Below are 17364 nucleotides of genomic sequence, written 5' to 3'. Positions count from 1 at the left end.
AACTCAGGTGCATACGTTTATTAAACATGTGCCCTAGCCCGCAGGCGACTAAGAAACATTCATCCCTGAACCAGGCGCTCTTGGGAATCCAGTTCTTAGGGACTTTTATTGTTTCCCCGGTTGACAAAGTTGCGTCTGTGAGGCCAAAAAAGTCTGCCTCAATTATTTTGTCAAAGTCTTCCTCTGGGATCCGGGGAAGAGCGCACTTCCTGCCCAACAAGTCAGGCTTCTTATTGTACAGACGGAATTCATAGTTTTCTCGTCTGGTTGGGGCTGACATCAGGTAGAACCTGTGTTTCCAGCCATCGAATTTGGAGACCTTGTCCAAGGTCATCATATATTGCGGCTGAGTGGTTAGAGTGTACCACGCCCTCCAGCCGCCTGGGCTCCTACTGAGGTAGTGCATGCTTGCAAAAGCCTCCCAGCCGGGGTTAAGCCCTTGGAACTCGCATGCGACAACATACCCCAGAATGTTGGTCCAGGAGTTGGGGGTAAGTTGCCAGAGCCCAAGGCCGTAGCCTCTCAAAATTGCCTTCACCGCCTGGTGAAGGGGGAAGCGAAGGCCGGCTTTGAACGCCGCCTCATAACAGCCAAAATAGCTGTTGGCGTTCTCTTGATCATCCCCCCAAGCGATGGTGCCCAGCTCAGGCGGCACCCGGATCTTATACCCGTCTCCAAGCGGGTGCATTTTCTTAAAGTTCTCTAAGTTCTCCCCCATTTGGATCCGGTCTTTGGAGGAGACGTGGATGCTGAAGGAATCGTCCTTCTCACTCCACTTTTTCCTTTCTTCCTCCTCGCTATCCGGAAGAGGGGGCAAGTCATCGCTGCTCTCAGAGGTAGAGGCGGAGCTGTCACTCTCCGTCTCCCCCTCACTTTGGTCCATGGGGGCAGAGGCGGCCTCGTCGCCGCCTTGGTCACACTCTTCCAAGAAAGAGTCAGCAGGGGTTGAAGGGGCGCGCGGAGGGGATCTCTCCAGAGCCGTCTAGTCTCCCTGACCAGACGTTTCTCCCTCAGGCGTTTGGCCGCTAGAGCCTTCGCTTTTGTAATTTGGATCAGTGGCCGTCTGCATTGTCCGAGCCATGGTGTCCTGCACAGACACATAACTGGTCAGAATCCATGGCAAAGGGTGGTCCCAACACCCCGAGCCAGCACTCCCAGTCCTAGACTTAGCCGTCCCTGGTGACCGGCTGGACTCTAACCTAGGCTGTGTCGTGTGTGTTGGTGATGCATCCATTTATTGCAAGAAATATGTACAAGCGGTGAAAAAAGAAAAGAGCTGAGAGAGACAGAGACGGTACCTTTGGATTTGATATCTGAAGGAAGGCGGGTCCGGCTGGGTTGCGGAAGAACAAAGTTTCTTGCTCGCGCCTGACTCAAACGGATGACTTCTGCTCTCTCAAAGTTTTTCTCTCTAGAAAATTTTTGTAAACGTACAAAATTATGAGGGTAAAACGGCTATATATAGAGGGTAAATATGGGGGCATTTCCGTAATTTACCCGGAAGGTGAACAGTTACTCTGTAACGGTAAAATTACCGCCAACCGGAGCGTGACATGTGTCACAGATGCCACGTGGCGTGCCACGTCACATTTGTGAGGGGCAAATATTTAGGGTAATTTTACCCCGCCACGTGGTCCAATCAGAGGATGACACGTGTCAGCCTTAGGATGGCCCAAAGTGGACCAATCCCTGCTCGACACGTGTCATTCCAGATAATTAGGGAAAAAGGCGGCCTTCAGGCCCAAATCCCGAGAACGCCGAAAAACGGCGCAGTCCACCAATGATTAGGGTTCAGTGACCTAATCAGAGGCAATTCCCCAAGACCCTATAAATAGGGAGATGTCCCTCATTTTGAGGACACGTTTTTTTTATCATTTAATACACATTTACTCTTTGATAGAGACATCCTGAGCTTGGAATCCGAGCAGATCCACACCTAAATTTCCGTACTCTTTATTCCCTTTCAAGTTACTAACTTGATCGTTGGAGGCGGAGCACCACCCAACAAGTGTCTCCGTTTGTTTTGCAGGTACAGCTCATCCCAGATCAGTCTTCGTGTTGTAACTCTCCCGAGGGACAAAAACACCCAAAACATTGTGTTTACAAGGGGTGCCTCAAATCATTGGTATACCTTGTGCTTAATTCGACAATGATTTTTTTTTTAATGCAATGCAATGCAATGAAATGATCATATGCAAGGAAATTAATGCTCATTTTATTAAAAAAGTGAAGGGTAAAATTCAAACTCTAAGAAATATAATCAAGGAGGATGAAGGGTGCCTATGCTAGACTTATTCGGGAAAGGGTTTTAAAAAAAAAAAAAAAAAGAAGAAGAATAAAGCATGAAATCTTGGTGAGAAGCTTGCCTTATGTTTTGTCTCATCATTACCCTTTTTCACGCATTACCCCTAGCTTGAACCCCACTGTGATCATACACTTAAGTACAGTGGCGTCCAAAGGGAAGGAAGCTAGAGCAAAAGAGTCGCCAACAAGTTTTAGGAACTTGTAAACCATTCACGAGGTGAAGGTTACACCCCTTAACGATCCAGGAGATCGTCAACTCCAATAGGTCTGGAACCATGACTTGTAGTTCGGGGATGAAGGTACAAATCCAACCTAAAAGAGATTGAACCTGCCCTAATAATATGCCTCTACTTTATTCTGATCATATTCATGTGCGCTTTCTGACTAACAGGCAATCAATAGGATTAACCCTAAACCTTTTTAATCTATGTTGGTTGAATATTAATGCACAAACAAATCTATTATTGGCGATCACTTGAATTATAATCGAATTAACCCTAAACAAGATTATCAATTATCTTATTAAGCGTGATTAAAAGTACAAATTCCCTTTAAACATGCATAAAAGGTGTGATCAAGCAATAACAATAAATATAATCAAGCAACATAATAATAATCATAAATCATAACAATAATAATAATTATAATCATAATCATGATCATAATAATCACAATAATAATAATAATAATAATAATAATAATAATAATAATAATAATAATAATAATAATAATAATAATAATAATAATAATAATAATAATAATAATAATAATAATAATAATAATAATAATAATAATAAGGGTTGGTGATGGCGATTAGGGTTGGGTAGTTTTAGGCTTGATCACCGGCTTCCACGTCAATTTTCCGGCTTCTTCTCCGGCGAAGTGTTAGGTCTCAGGCAAAGGGCGTTTTCTGGGTTCTTAGCAGGCAACAACTACGCAATTTTCCGTCGACATTCAGGCAGTTTCGGGGCTATTTTCTGAGAGGTTGCGCGAGCAGTTCAGCGGTTTTCTGGCAGCATCTACAAGCTAGGTCTGCTCTGTTTTTAGTCGTGATTTTGGGTGCGTTTTTTGATCGATTTTGGTGCAATGATCAGGCGGCTTTTGGGTCTGTTTTGAGGGCTGTTTTCGGGCTAGTTTCAGGCTATTTTTCAGGTGACATTCTGATCGATTTCAAGTTGTTTCTGCTCTGTTTTCAATCGTGTTTTTGGGTCTGTTTTAGTCGTGTTTTAGGGTGTGTTTTTGGAGCGTTTTTGGGTGCGGCTTTGGGTCAGTTTTGAGGGCTGTTTGCGGGCTGTTTGAGGGCTGTTTTCAGGCTGGTTTCCTAGCAAATTTCTGTTCGTTTTTAGGGCATACTTCAGGTTGGTACTGCTCGAGTTTAAGGCTGTGGTTTGTGGCAGTTTCGGGTGCAGTTTCGACTGCTTTTGGGTGCAGTTTATGGTCTGTTTCTGGTGCATTTTCTGGCGTATTTCAGGTCAGTTTTCAGGCGTTTTGGCTCTGGTTTAAGTCTATTTGTGGACTGGTTTTTCTGGTCAATTTTTGGCCAGTTGTTTTGGTGCGTTTTGGTGGTGTTTTTGGTGTGTTTTGGGTGCAGTTTTCAGGCAGCTTTATAGGGGTTTAATTAGCAGTTTCCAAGTGTCACTTGGGAGGTTATTTGCAGCCTATGTCGGGAGTCGTTGTGAAGTTTCATTGTCCGTTTGTGGGTCTTAGTGGTTGTCAAGATGGGAGTGGAAATGGCCTTACTCGACGTTCTCTAATCAGGCATCTTAGTGATCGTCATTGTTGTATCGGTGCGCGAGATATCACCCGACATTCTCTTACTTCTAATTTGGCTGTTTATAATGAGGCAGAAGTTACTTTTAGGCGTATGGGGATTTGGTTATGTGGAGTTTGCTATAAAACGCACACGTTTCGTTCTAAGTGTCGTCATGATAGGGATGAGGATGTGTCACCCCCTGATGAAGGAGATGGTATTGTTCGTTTTGTGCTTCATAATTTCAGCAAGCCGCAAGCTCCTTCTTCTTCTTCTCCTGCTCGAGTTGGTCATGTGGATGGTGAGGTGCGAGATAATAACGGCGGTTTTGATGTGGCTCTCCTTGATTGTTTATTCTCTAAGGGGTTTCGCACTGTTAAGTCTATCCCTCCCAAGTGTCGTTTGGGGTTTTCTCGGGTTCTGAAAGGCACTCTTGATAAGGTGATCTCTAAGCCTGATGACATTTCTAATTGGGTCTCTTTGTTGGTGTTACCTCTTTGCATCCTTAAAATCTTTCGCCCGAGGAGTAGTCGTGAGTCTCGGTCTTCGGTCAGACGTCGGCATCAGGAAGAGAGTATTTCCCGTGCTATTTGTTCTTGGGATGTAGCGGGTGGTAATTTGCAGCTTGTGAGGGAAATTTTGGTAGAGGATTCTCCTACTTTGTCGGCGGTTGATGATGAGGACATTGATTTGGAAGAGCGTAATATAAAGCAGTGTCGTAGGAAGATTTGCGATGGCCATTACACTGCTGCAGTTCGTATTCTTTCTTCTTCAAGCGTTGCTCCTTATAATGACGCCACTCTTGCGGATTTACAGGCCAAGCACCCTCCATCTCCAGCTCCATCCTTGCCTGATATACCTATTGATCACCTTCATCTTGTTACGACTTCTGCTGTTGTTTTGGATCGGATTAAGAGCTTCCCTCGTGGCACATCATGTGGTAGGGATGGTTTGCGTGCTCAACATCTTATGGATTGCTTAAGTGGTGCAGCTGTGGCAGTCTCAGATGAGTTGGTTGACTCTATTACCGGGGTGGTTAATCTCTTTCTAGCTGGAAGATGTCCTATGGAATTAGGAGAGTACATTGCTAGTGCTCCTCTTACGCCACTTGTCAAGCCCGGTGGTGGTATCCGTCCTATTGCTGTGGGTACGGTTTGGCGGCGTCTCGTTTCGAAGGTGGGTGCTGTTATGGTTGGTCAGTCTTTAGGGAGTTACTTTGATGGCCTTCAATTTGGTGTTGGGGTTTCTTCAGGTGGTGAGGCAATTCTTCATGCGGTGAATCGGTTGATTGAGGACCGTGGTTCTGATGTGGGTCTATCTATGTTGTTGGTGGATTTTCAAAATGCCTTCAATCTGGTTGATCGTTCGGTCATGTTAAGTGAGGTACGTCGCCGTTGTCCGGGCATTTCGCGATGGGTTGAATTCTGCTATTCTAATCCAGCCAGGTTGTACTATGGGGACCAAACCTTATGGTCATCTCAAGGGGTGCAGCAGGGTGATCCCCTTGGTCCTTTGCTTTTTTCTTTGGTTTTACAACCCCTGGTATGTAAAATTAGGGAGACTTTTGATGTATGTCTTCAGGCTTGGTATTTAGATGACGGCACGATTATTGGTGACACTTTGGTGGTGGGGCAAGTTCTGCAGTTGATTATGGAGGAAGGACCTCGTTCTGGGTTATGTCTTAACGTGGAAAAAACTGAAGTTTTCTGGCCTACGGAAGACCCTCGAAGCAGGCTGGTGGGTGTCTTTCCGCCTAAGATTGCTCGACCTTTGCGTGGTGTTAGGTTGCTTGGAGGTCCCGCTAGTTCCGATTCTGGTTTCAGTGGTGACCTTGTGCTGCAGAGGGTGACCAAGACAATTGTCCTTATGGATAAGGTCGCTATGCTTGATGATCCTCAGTGTGAACTGTTGTTACTTAGGGCATGTACTGGAGTTTCAAAACTCTACTTTGCATTACGTACTTGTCCTCCTAGTACTTTTGAGGTAGCTCAGCGCACTTTTGATGGAGCTCTTCGATCTTCCTTGGAGCGTATTGTTACCGCTTCGGGGCCTGGGTTTGGTGATTGGCAGTGGCGGCTTGCCACCTTACCATTTGCGTTTGGAGGGCTTGGTGTTTATTCTGCAGGTGATGTTCGTCACTATGCTTTTCTTGCTTCTCGGTTGCAGTCTGCTGGGTTGCAGACACAACTTCTTCGGCATGCTGGCATTGTTGGTCTTGGACGAGCCTTTAAGGATGCGTTGTGTTTGTTTAATGGAACAGTGGAGTCTGACATTTTGAGTAATCCTAGTGAGGTCGCGGCCCCTGAAGAAATTGGCAGATATGTATTTCACAAAGATTACCGCTTCTGCAGAATCTGCTTATTCTTTAACTCCTCGACAATCAGCATTATGGAAATCACAGCAGGGTGATCATACCTCAGCTTGGCTTCGGGCGGTTCCTATTTCGGGGTTGGGTCAGACGATGAACGCTAAGACTTATCGATGTGTGTTGTCCTATCGGTTGGGTGTTCCTTTATTCTCTGTCTCGACGTCGTGCTCTGCTTGTTCGAGGGTTTTTGCTGGAGATATTTTCGGTGATCACGCGGTGTCTTGTGCTGGTATTGTGGGTATTAAACATCGGCATAATGTCGTTCGGGATACCCTTGTTGATGTTTGCTATCGTTCTGGGATTTCGGCGAGAAAGGAGGTTGACATTGGGTTGGCTGGAGGGAACGACGAGGCCCTCAGACCTGCGGATGTGTTACTTTATTCATGGGATCGTGGTCGCGATGTCTGTGTTGATTTGACAGGGTCTTCTCCCTTGACACAGTCGGGGCTATCTGACTTTATTCCTGGGCGCGTTGTGGCTGATGCTGCTCATCGGAAGCGGGTTAAGTATGAAGCTCGATGTCAGGTGATTGGATATGGTTTCATTCCCTTCTCCTTTTCTTCGCTTGGGGAATTAGAGAAGGAGGCTGTTGCGTTACTGAAGCGGATTCAGAGGTTCTCGTCGACGCAAGACATTGGAGCTCGTGCTGCAGCTCATATCTTCACTAGGGTAGGATTTTCTATAGCTAGAGGAGTGGGGGCCCAGATTGTATCTCGGCTTCCCACTAATTTATTGTAGGTTGTATGATTTTGTTTTTGAGATAATAATAATAATAATAATAATAATAATAATAATAATAATAATAATAATAATAATAATAATAATAATAATAATAATAATAATAATAATAATTAATATCATAACAATCATAATTAAAATAATCATGTTAAAGCATAATATTAATAACAATCATAATTAAAAAAATCGAACCAGAGTTCTGAGACGCGAAAAAACAGAGTTAGCGCCAGACGCTGACATTAGCGCCAAACGCTAACGCTAGCGCCAGGCGCCAAGCTTAGCGTCAGGCACTAATGCTGGCGTTAGGCGCTAATCAAGTTTTTGACGTGTTTTCTAAAATCAGATAGAATTTACCCATATAGGAGGATAATAAAATCGTATTTTCCTCAAAAACACTCTTTTATTCTGATTAAAACTCTAAAAAGACAACAAAAGTCAATTTATCAATGCTAATTGAATTAGGAATGAAAAGAACCTTCTAGAAGAATCTAGAAGACTAAAACCATTCCTAATTGCATTAGGAATGATAAATCCATATTAGGCCCTCCCCTAGATCATTGGACTGCATATAAGGCTCAAATCGAGCCCAGTTTAGTAATTTGGCCATAACTTCCTCATTATTCATCGGAATTGGGCTTATAATGTATTGTTGGAAAGCTCTTTTCAAGCCACTACTACAAAATGCGTATTTTTTCGACGTTGTGGGCAAGACGCTGTATAAGGGGAGTTAGCTAAGTAAAATATTTTCCGTGTTATCTCGACGCCATTTTAAGTCGAAAATTAATTTCGACATTCAAAAGCGTCGAGAAAACCCTCACATGCGGAACACGTGACATATTTACCTAACCCACATCTTCATATTTGGTTCTCTTGAAAAATAAAACCGCCGCTTCTCAACAAGAAACCCCCACTCTTATGACTCTTATCATTCTAATCTTGATATCTTCTCTTTTTCTTTTTTCAATCCTTAAAAAATGCATAGAAAATCATGGAGTTTGGTCTCAGATTTACTTTTCCCTGGTGTATTACGATGCAGCAGTGTTGTTCTTAATTATCGTCTTTTCAATTTCATTTCTTGTTCAGATCGATAATTCCGATGTGTGTAATAATTTTTCCTAATTTCGTTTTAGAATTTTGTATTTTTTATCGTTTTAAGTGTTATGATGTTGAGTAATGTTTTGGTAAGAGATGGATTCGACTCATGAAGAACAATTTTAGGGTTTTTTTCGAAAGAATTTACAGGTTTTTATGCTTTTATCAAAATCCAATTATGTAATTAATTGTTTTTCTTAATTCATTTAGGATAGGTTGTCGATGATTGCCCTCACTTCTCTACTTCATAATTTATATAATTCTGCATCATAGTTAAATGAAATTATTGGTCAGAGGTTTTGTGTTTCATTATTGGTTGAGTTTGGGTACTATTGGTAATTAATCTGACATTTTCTTGTTTATAATTAATTCCTCTTCTAGCTCTATTCATCTAATATAGTGGTAAAGTTGTTAAAATTGTTAGCAATTCTTTTGGTTTCTTGCTTTCTTCCATTCATTGTTTCTCTGAATTTTTCATTTTGTTTCTTTGTTGAATTGTAGAGTTATTTACTCAAAGAGGTTTCATCCGTCCATGTATCTTTGTTCTTAAATATGTGAATCTTATTTTGATTTTAAAATTCCAAGTTTCTAAATGAAATTACTACTATTAACAAAGCAAATTGATGTTTCTTGGTTTTGTACTAATGAGTTGATTTTGTGATGGAAATATTAGAGAATGTTAGGTGCTCGAGTTTACAAGTTTCTAAAATCGCCAAAAGCTAAAAACTGAATGTGGAATTCGATACACCCTTCTATATATAGATGTAAAGACGCAGTAGTTTAATATTCTGAGTGCTAAACACCCATTTCTGTACATGATGTTTCTATTGGGTGTGATAATGAATTTCACTTTTGAATTCTGATTATAATGAACAGTAACTAGTGAGAAAAGGTTAAAAGGACAAATTAAAGGTGTTTTTAATCGTTAAAAATGGGATCTAATTAACCTCGTGGATCAATTATGAATTTTTTAAATATTTGTAGACTAATCTATACTATCATATCAGCACAACAACAAAGACTTTTGTTGATTAACCATTGACTTAACTCCTACTATGTACGATTACTTGTGAGTGACTTAGGGTAGTCAAACTAATACTACCTCCGTTTCTTATTATGTGTAACAAAGGTATTATTTGTGAGATATAAAGAAACGAAAGAAGTATAATTTTTGTATTAGTATATTAGCCATATAAGGAGTTACAAAAATCCAAATTCTTAAAAACCAAGCTCTTAACCTTTTGGAATTCAAGCCTCTTTGTTGTTGCACTATAAAGGAAAGTAAGCTTTACTTCCTGTGAAGTCGAGTCATAGCAAAACACCGAAAAAATCAGCTTTTCTTTCTTTGCTTCTTTTTTCTTACACATTTTTTAACTCTAACATCAGCAAAAACAATAGTAGAAGTGTAGGCACTAGTCCATTGGAAAAACTCCTTGTCTGATCCTTACTCGCTCAATTCATGGAGACTTTCCAATGCCCAAAGTCTTTACAGCAACTGGACTGGCATTGTCTGTGACAACCTTAACTCTGTCACCAACCTGGACAATCAAAGCCTCAGCAGCACACTCAGCAGCCTTGACTTCAGTGTATTTCCTAGTCTTACAAGCTTATCCCTATGAATATCAACCAGCTGCAGGCTCAAATCCCACCAAACATTGGTAATATTTCTCAACCTAATCACTTACACCTCAACAGTAACTTGTTTGTAGGTGTTATACCTACTAAAATCGGTCACTTATTACAGCTCGAGTATCTTGACCTGTATAATAATGATATAGCTGATGCAGTTCTTGTTGAACTTAGTAAGTTACTTAGATATTGGATCAAATAAGCTTAGTAGTCCTGATTGGTCAAAGTTTGCTACGATGCATTCGTTGACCCACTTGAATTTAGGATACAATAATTTTAAAGGAGAGTTTCCAAGTTTCATATCTAGCTGCAGGTTCCTAACTTACCTCGATCTCTTAAATAATAAATTTAGTGGGGTGATCCCAGAATCCTTTTATACCAGCCTTCCTAAGCTTCATAAGCTTCAGTTTCTTGATCTTAGTTATTGGATCAAATAACTAATACATTTTGGTAACTAGTTTATCTTGCTAATGAAATATTATCTCCTCGCATATTTAGAGTGGGTAATGTTAAAATTCTTCCTTTTCTTTTTCTAATTTATGCTGCTTCTCTGTCATCATTTTTATGCACAAGCAATCTCATGGCTATGGAAACAATAATTGAGGTTATTTTTTTATTTTCCTAGCTCTATGATAAATGTGGTGGAAGTTGGCGCAATTACACAAGCTAAGCTATACCGCGCTTTAGAAAAAATTATCCTGATACATGGTTTGCTTCCATCCATTTTTTACTGATACGAGTCTTCTAAAAATTTTAACTGCATTTTTATGTATATTGCTCAAGTTGTCACTAGTATCATAATGATATATAATGGCTTTCTTAGTGGAAATTTGTAGTTGTCTCACGAAAGGATCTTAATCGAGTGTTGTCTGGTTTAATCTAATTGAAGATCCTAGCTTTCGTAACTACTTCGCTGATTTGTTAGTGTGCTCAAATAATTTGATACTATTGGCATGCTCTTACATCAAGTTTGCTTACTTTATGTTTTGGTTACATTTGGTGGCAAGTCCTCAGTTCTCAGCTAGTTTGCTTACTTTTTGTCATGCTTCAAGGAGGACTAGCGGCAAGCTAAAATAACTCAACGGTTTTAGTAAGGGCTTAATCTTTATCTGATTGTTGATACTCTAATAAAATGCTCTTGCAATTCTGCCATTTTATTTTTCAGCAAACTGAAATCGGATTATAAATAGCAAGACTGGGATGATCTCTTACTCAGTAGTCAGGAGAGGACTTGAATATTTTCCTACTTCCAAACCAGGTTTCACTGCTCATATTTACTTGGTTTCATTAGTGCTGCTCAAACAGTTGGGAGCTATAGTTACCTGTTCAGTTATTCTCTTGTTATCTTGTAGATCTAGGAGAGGAATTATGAATTTCAAAACTGAATTCAGAGCTGAATTTTAGAACTGAATTCAGAGCTGAATTCAGAGAACTTAATTCAGATCTGAAGTTCAGAACTAAAAATCACATTTGAAATCAGAGCTGAAATTCAAAATATATGCTTGTGTGTGTGTGTAATTCAGATCTTGTGTGTGTGTATAAGCGTCAATTATCCTTTTTATTAGCTTTGTCGTTTAGCTTTTCTTATATACTTGTTGAACCTCATTTTAATTATTTTATCTTATGTTTTGATATTTATCATGGTATATTATGGTGCTTTATTATACTTGGCTGATACAAAGACTTTTATTAGTTTCAATTGTGGACTAGTTCTTAATATGCTATAAAAGTTATAGTTTTCTCAGCATGAATATGTTCTGGTTTAAATACATTGGTCTTTTCATTTTTGTTTAAATACAACATGTTGAATCTTGAGCATATATTGTGTAATGTACTAATTTATACTTTGTATTTTTTTTTTTTTTTTAAGATTGGAAAAGGCAATGTAGGTGCAACAAGAGAATAGGTCGGGAAACTTGAGCGTCAAAACAAGCGACTATATCTTCTATAAGGCCATCATCTATCTGTTTTGGTTTTTAGTCTTATATTAGTGATGTATTTATTTAGGGCCAAGCTACTATAATATGCGACGTTTTTTTAAATTTTATTGATGGTTTCTCTTATAAATTTGGTAATTGACTACGTACTCTTATTATTGTTGAATAATTATTGTTTTTTTTGTTTATCTAGTTATATAGAATATTTGTTTATTTTAACTTTAATGTTATTAATTTAATTTATTGTGATAAATTCTAATAACTATAATGTATGTATGATGGTAATAATTTAATAAAAGGAAAAAGCAAAAAGCTTTAAAAAAAAATTCTAGACGCTTTTTAATGTCTGCATATATTGCACATTTTCATATTTCAAGAGTTTCTCGCCATACCATAGGTTGACACGAATAAACGCAAGATAATAAAAAACGTCGCTAAATTTGAGTATGTGGACATGTAAAAGCGTCGCTAAAAAACTACACAAATTTGGGGTAATGCGCGAAATAAATATTTTCTGACACTTCGTATATTAGTGAGGACACATAAAAGCGTCGATATTCTCGACGCTTTTTTGTGTCCCTAAAAATTCTCGACTCACATATTCTCGACGCTTTTTAGCAGCGTCGAGAAATATTTTTGCGACGCTTTTTAGCGTCGAAAAAAGGCCTAAAAAGCGTCCAAAAAACACGCCTTTTGTAGTAGTGGCCCTGTCCAACTACACCATTATTGGACCCATATTATGGACCAAACTAAACTGGAATGCACGTTATTTAAAAATAAGGTAAGAAAAGAAATATTTTCAAAAACAAAAAGAAGAGATATTTTAATAAAAACATCCTCATCACTAGACTTTTCACGCTTTCGCTTTGTTCGATAATCAAATGACATGAAAGGTATTCATCACTGGGTTTGGTTTTGGAGAGACACATTTTGGTGTCTACAAGAGGGTACTGACTTTTTCCCGAAAAAGAAAGATGCGAAAAAAAAAAGAAGTGATGTTTTTTTAAGATGCATGTTGAATGAGCTTAATCCGTTAACGTTGTCTCAAGGTGCAAGGATTAATCCATCCTAAGCTATCTCAATTGTCTTGATAATGAAAGTATTTAGGTAACTTAGGCGCGGAGGCTAAGTACTTCATACTTTATGATGGAATGATGAGTAATGTTAATATGACAAGGCAGGCTTCAGCGTTGTGTTAAGATTTCATGACAAAGGGTTCCTAAGGGAAGGTATATTTGGTCAAGTATCTGTGATGTGTATTATAGTGACACTAAAGTTAGGCCGCAAGGGCTAAGTGTGTGGAAAAAGATATTATTTCAAGAAGAGTCAAATGATGGTGACTCTTAGGCTAGGTAAGTTAATAATGTAGGGATCAACCCCCCAAGTCTAACTCTAAGTAGATAGGGATGAGCATTGGAGATCCCTTTATATGATCATGGTGTGTGAATGTGAATATGAATGCCTGTTTATTACGGCCGCACCTCGATGTGAGGTTGCCTACGTATCCGTTAGGAATCAGGCCGAACGTAGCTCTTGCCGAAACTCGCACAAGTGTGTACACCTCAAAGAGGTCTTTTGAAGGGTTGTAACGTGGTTAGGCTAAAGGTTTGAAGAAGAAGGGGATAAAGGCTCAAGACCCTAGATAAGCCCCCAAGGTGTGCAACTTTGCTTTTGGAATATTTGTATTTTCATGCTTGATGCTCTTTACTTTTGAGCTCTTTTCTTTTTTATTATTATTTTTTTTTTGCTCTCTTTTTTTTGCTTTTGCATTTTTTATTTTGATAAGTATGGGAAATCCCGATCATGCGGTCTATCACTCACTTGGCATTTATGTTTCTCAGGCACGGTACTGAGCACTCGATAAGAGACGCAATCTGAGACGTGTTCTTATCAAAGATATTTTCATATCAAAGACATTGGAATACTTGCCCTTTTGTACACTTTTATTATTATTATTATTTTTTTTTTTTTTTTTTTTTTGCTATTTTAATCTTTTGAAGTCACTCAAGCTTTTTTTTGAAAATTGCATAAGTTGCACACAATCCCATCCCAAAGTTAGGTAGATATGGGTTTAAAATTGAAGGGTTTATCATTTGACGAGGCTCAAAGTGGTTTACCAACAAAGGATTGCATATTTGAAGGGTAAAAGGTGATATGATGTGGCTACAAGGGGTGCCTCAAATCATTGGTATACCTTGTGCTTAATTCGACATGGAATATTTTTTTTGTTTTGATGAAATGATCATATGCAGGAAATAAATGCTCATTTTATTTAAAAAGTGAAGAGTAAAAATCAAACTCTAAGAAATAAATTCAAGGAGGATGAAGGGTAAACGGGTTGGGTTTGAATCGGGTTAGTGTGAGTCGGGTCAATACGGGTTAATGTCATAAAATATGCGGGTCGGGTTCGCGTTGGGTCATGCTTGAGTTAGGTCACGTCGAGTCATACATCTTATCGGGTTTGGGTCGGGTTTAGGTTTGGTTAGTAAAAGGTCGGGTTACATTTGGGTCGGGTGAAAAATAGTTCGGGTTAAATTCGGGTCTTTACTGGTTTTAATGAGTTAGGGTCGTTCTTAGGTTCAAGTCGGGCTCGGTTCAAGTCAATTATTTACAGGTTATAATCAGGTCGGGTCATTCCCGGGTTCAAGTCAGGTTCGCTTCAAGTCAATAATTTGCGGGTTATAATCAAGTCGGGTCATTTCCAAATCGGGTCATTCTCGGGTTCGAGTCGGGTTCGGTTCAAGTCAATAATTTGCGGAAAACATGTTTCGTCCCTGAAATTTGTCCTAAAAACATGTTGTGATACTAACCTCTTAAAACCCAAAGTGAAATATTGAAGGAATAGAGTTAGGATTCAATTTCCGTTCCAATACCAACATGAGATAACGACCTATACATATTGATTCAATAACAAGTCGGATTGAATTTGGGTCGGGTCAATAACAAGTCGGGTTGATTCGGGTCGGGTTTGTAATAGGTCAGGTTGAAATTCGAGTCAGGTTTGTAGCAAATTAGGTTAAATTCGGGTCGGGTTAGGAACAGGTCGGGTTGAATTCGGGTCGGGTTAGGAACAGGTCGGGTTGAATTCAGGTTTTGACGGGTTAAAATGGGTTTGGGCCAATTTTGTTAGGGTCGGGTTCGGTTCAGGTCAATAATTTACGGGTTACATTCGGGTCGGGTTCTCACTAGGTCGGTTAATCTTCGGGTTTGGGTCTCAAATACTCGAGTCAACTCGGGTCTAGGGTAGGGATAGGTCGGGTTCGGGTCACCATTTTTAATTTTTCGGGTTCAGACGGGTCGGTTAATAGGTCGGGTTAGGGTCGGTATTTCAGGTCGGGTCATCTTTTGACAGCTCTAGTGTCTATGCTAGACTTATTGGGGAAAGGGTTTGAAAAAAAGAAGAAGAAAGCATGAAATCTTGGAGAGAAGCTTGCCTTGTGCATTTGTTTCATCATTACCCTCATTTTTTTGTTTGTTAGTCACATGACTCAAACTCGATTCAACATGTATGGATGGAAGAAGGTAGGAAGAATTAAGGTTGTGATATGGAGAAAGGTGATGTAGATGGAGATATATGAAAAGATTAGGAATAGAATGTACCCCCAACTCAAATGACGGAAAAAACCGACTCATGCATGAACCTAAGACATGGTCATGATGACATATATTCAAAGTGTGTGCTAAGACTAGTGAGTGTAGCTAGGTGACATGTTAAGACTTGTGTAAGACCATGTGGCTAGACTATGTGACTAGACTCGAACAAAGACTAAATTAAGATCTCGCGTATATGCATTAAACCGGACAAGATGTGTTATTTTAGTCATAACTTTTGATCTGTGACTCTGATTGGGATGAAACCAACGCCAAATTAAAGATAAAACTCGGGGCTACAGATCCGTACGTTATACGATTCGTAGTATTTCCTAGAAATTTGGCTATGACAAAAACAAGTTGACGCTTGTGCAGTATACGGGAATAAAAATCCAGGTTGACTTAAAGGAGCTATGACTCGATTTTAAGGTATTTATTAGCTCAAATTAATTAATTAATTAATTAAGCAAAGTCCTTCAGTCATTAATTAGTTTAATAATATTTAACACAAGTCAAACAAACGGTTAGGAAAAAACACATAGAGTTTGCACAACAAATAATGCACAATTAGTCAAGTAGGCACAATATGATGCAATGAGTTTGCAACCTAACCATGGCTCTAGTTCTCTAAAGTTCGGGATATGGGTTAGTCAAAGTGGTTCCATGGTTAATTTTCTGGATGCACCGCGCGGAAGCCTAACCGTGAAGGGTTGGCGCGAGTGGATGGGACACCGCGAGTGAAGAAAAAACTCGCTTCCATGGTTTGGTGAATTCAACATTCTCGGATGTACCCTTTGTTGCACAGAGCGTTCAATCAGGTAGATGGAGCATGAATTCCCAGAGGGTTATGTCCATATGTAGAACACATATGGGTTTCAGAAAAGTGAGAAAAACTCAATCAGGAAGTAGGATCGAGCAAACAGTGCTAAAAACTGGTCAAAATTAGAACGCATATTTCTGGCTCGGTATTGGAAGAACTTGGCACTAGCAAATAGAGGCCAGCGCTAGACTCTGTTTTCTGACGCTAGTTCCTACATGCCTCAGCAGCTTTCTGTGCTCGATAAAATTTTCCAGTTCTGCGCAGCATTATTTCGATCCAAGTTGTGAAAGATATTCCTCAAATTTCCTACATGTAAAAATCCTATGTTTTTAACTCATTACGAATGGTCTTTCCAATGAGATCTTTTTTATGCATATGATAATAATGTTAATCAAAATTACGCACATGAAATACTTAGAACTTTTCGAGTCTCATCCACTCATTCTAAATCATTGCTGAAATAAATTTCAGGAATTAAAATAGAATTCCTCCCCAGCCAAGTCGCAAAAAACTGTAGGGAATATTTAAAGCATTACCTCTAGCTTGAACCCCACTGTGATCATACACTAAAGCATGGTGGCGTCCAAAGGGAAAGAAGATAGAGCAAAAGAGTTGCCAACAAGTATTAGGAACTTGTAAAACCGGTCACGAGGTGAAGGTTACACCCCTTAACGATCCAGGAGATCGTCAACTCCAATAGGTCTGGAACCATGACTAGTAGTTCGGGGATGAAGGTACAATTCCAACCTAAAAGAGATTGAACCTGGCCTAATAACATGCCTCTACTTTATTCTGATCTTATTCATGTGCGCTTTCTGACTAACATGCAATCATTAGGTTTAACCCTAAACCTGTTTATCTATGTTGGTTGAATATTAATGCACAAATAAAATATTATTGGCGATCACTTGAATTATAATCAAATTAACCCTAAACAAGATTATTAATTATCTCATTAAGCGTGATTACAAGTACCAATTCCCTTTAAACATTCATAAAAGGCGTGATCAAGCAATAACAATAAATAAAGCAACATAATAATAATCAAATTATATATAATAATAATCATGATAATAATAATAATAATAATAATAATAATAATAATAATAATAATAATAATAATAATAATAATAAT

General features: G+C 39.2%; 1 long non-coding RNA gene across 1 annotated transcript; it reads left to right on the top strand.

The window, feature by feature from the left end:
* Nucleotides 1–8064: 8064 nt before the first annotated feature.
* Nucleotides 8065–12063, top strand: LOC145630700 (uncharacterized). Its single transcript, XR_014112190.1, has 3 exons — nucleotides 8065–9910; nucleotides 10507–11139; nucleotides 11752–12063. It is a non-coding gene; the product is annotated as an uncharacterized LOC145630700 (long non-coding RNA).
* Nucleotides 12064–17364: the final 5301 nt, after the last annotated feature.

The sequence above is a fragment of the Chenopodium album genome, chromosome 5 (genome assembly GCF_948465745.1).
Source record: "Chenopodium album chromosome 5, dcCheAlbu1.1, whole genome shotgun sequence".
Lineage (NCBI taxonomy): Eukaryota > Viridiplantae > Streptophyta > Magnoliopsida > Caryophyllales > Amaranthaceae > Chenopodium > Chenopodium album.
Note: the sequence above shows the minus strand (reverse complement) of the source record. Positions and strands in the feature narration are given on the sequence as shown.